The following is a 2,203-nucleotide window of genomic DNA, read 5'->3' as shown; positions in this document are numbered from 1 at the left end:
TGGAGTCTCCCAGTGACCTAGCTTTGCAAGTCAGCATTAACCACAAGTGATTCTACCATCCGCCGGGGGAGAGAAGATCAACTTCTGGGAGAAGCAGGTCTAGTCTCTGAAGCAGTGTGGATAGCTTCTGTCTGTGAATGAAGGCATAGAGGCCAGGGCATGGCAGCCACTGCAGAGTTCTGTTGTAGGTCCCTCCCAGGTAGGGCTCTTTCTGTTCCCAGGCTTCTAGATGGATGAAACCAGATCCACAAACAGGAGTGTATGTCTAAGCCTGAGGGATGGGCCATGTATCCTGTCATACCCATTGAGGAATCCCTGCAAAGAACAGGGTAGGTGGATGAGGGTGGTGCCTACTTCCAGCCAGCAGGCTCACCACATGGTCTGCCTTTCCAATTGCTGGCTTTGTCTTCACGACTCAGAGCCAAATTGGCTTTATCCGATCTTTTGTGTTCTTAATATTCAGCATGACCTGTCTCCTGGGATTATAGTCTCCGGCGTGCAGAAACCATGGTTTATATGCAGCTACTTTGCAGCTTCTGATGAACCTTAAATATGGGTTTAGAGCATGTGTTTTTAAATTGCGCATGATTGCCTGAGGTGCCCCAGGGATGGTTAGCAGTTCTCCACTTCCCACATGTGGGTTCTGCACTGCCAGCTTCAAACCTTAAGTGCAGTTTCCCTTCTTGTGGGCTTGGGATGTCCCAGGAGAGATGGGGGGGGGGGAGGCTTTGCTCTGTTCGGCTTTAAGCTGACTCAGATGAAGGGTGGGGTAGGTGGAGCTGGAACTGGATGGACTCCGTTATGCCAGGCACAGCCTGGCCTAGTCATGTCATTAGCCTTGCCCCAGCATATCTGTCAACACTGCCTTTGTCTGGAGCCTCCCTGCTGCTTAAATTAGTTTCTCTTAGAGCTCATCTTATCCATCAGGATCCTATGGAGTTTTGGGTTCTTTCCCTTGTTTATCACCAGAGGCCAGAACTGCTTGTCTTTTCTGAGTTACTAACCTTCAGAGGGATAGATGGAATCTCCCAAATAGTTGAGCTCTGACTCAGCGCTGCACGCTCCTTCAGCCAGCCACGCTCCTTCCACAGTCCCTGGCTTACGAAGCATCCAGGTTTCTGCACACAGAAAATGTCTCACTGCATTGCCCATTTGAGGGCAGTGGACAAGGTTCTGGATTTCATTCAAAGAGAAAAATGGAAGCAAAGCTGTCCAGAGGAATGAAAGGTACTAAGGGGCCAAGGATAGGCAAAAATGGATAACATATACAAAAATATCCTTCTTTAGCACTCTGCCATGTACAATGGATTGGTATATATAATTAAAATACACACAGAGAGGCGGTGAGAGCATCAATTTGGTGAGTCCTGCCTTGGGTTCTTATGTGTGCACCCAACTGGCTATAATATGTCTTGAGTTTTCTGACTTTGTAGGTTTCTAGCATTTGTATTTGGAAAGTCCATGTTATTTCCCCAAGGCGCTGGAGGAGAAGTCACTATAGCTAGTGTAAAGAAAGGAACACACTCACTGTATTACTCTTTGCAATGGTGAGGTTCTATGGGGTCATTATATTTGATTGGATAGAAAATCATCATGTTGTGTCTGGATTTCTTATTTGCTTTTGTCTTGTGCATGTGTGTCTGAGTGTGTGTGTGTGTGTGCACCATGTGTTTAAAGATGCCCAAAGGATCCACAAGAGAGACAAATCCCCTGAAACTGGAGTTATGAGTGGCCGAGAGCTGACCAGTGTGGGTTCTAGGAACTGAAAAGGGTTCTGTGAAATAGTAGTGTGTGTTCTTAACCACTGAGCCATTGCTCCAGCCACAGAGAGTTAATAACGTGGTATGTTAGGACAGTAGTTTAGCTTGATTATCAGTTTGACATGATCTAGAATCACTTGATAGGCTAATCTCTGGGTGTGTCTATATGAGGGAGTTTCCTCTATAGTTAGTTGAGTTGAAAAGACCCAACTCAGTAGGGACAGCACCATGCCATGGACTGAGATCCTGAAGTGGATAAAATGTGGAGAGTGAGCTGAGCACAGCATTCATTTCTCTCTGCTTCCTGACAGCCAGAGCAACATGACTGAATACCTCATACTCCATGTAACAGACTGTTCCCTCAAACTGTGAGCCAGGAGGGGGGAAACTTTCCTATGTTGTTTTTATGACAAAAAAAAAAAAAAAAAAAAAAAAAAAAAAAA

The sequence above is a fragment of the Micromys minutus genome, assembly GCF_963924665.1.
Source record: "Micromys minutus genome assembly, chromosome: 6".
Taxonomy (NCBI): domain Eukaryota; kingdom Metazoa; phylum Chordata; class Mammalia; order Rodentia; family Muridae; genus Micromys; species Micromys minutus.
The sequence above is the reverse complement of the archived record's forward strand: the minus strand, read 5'-3'. Positions refer to the sequence as shown.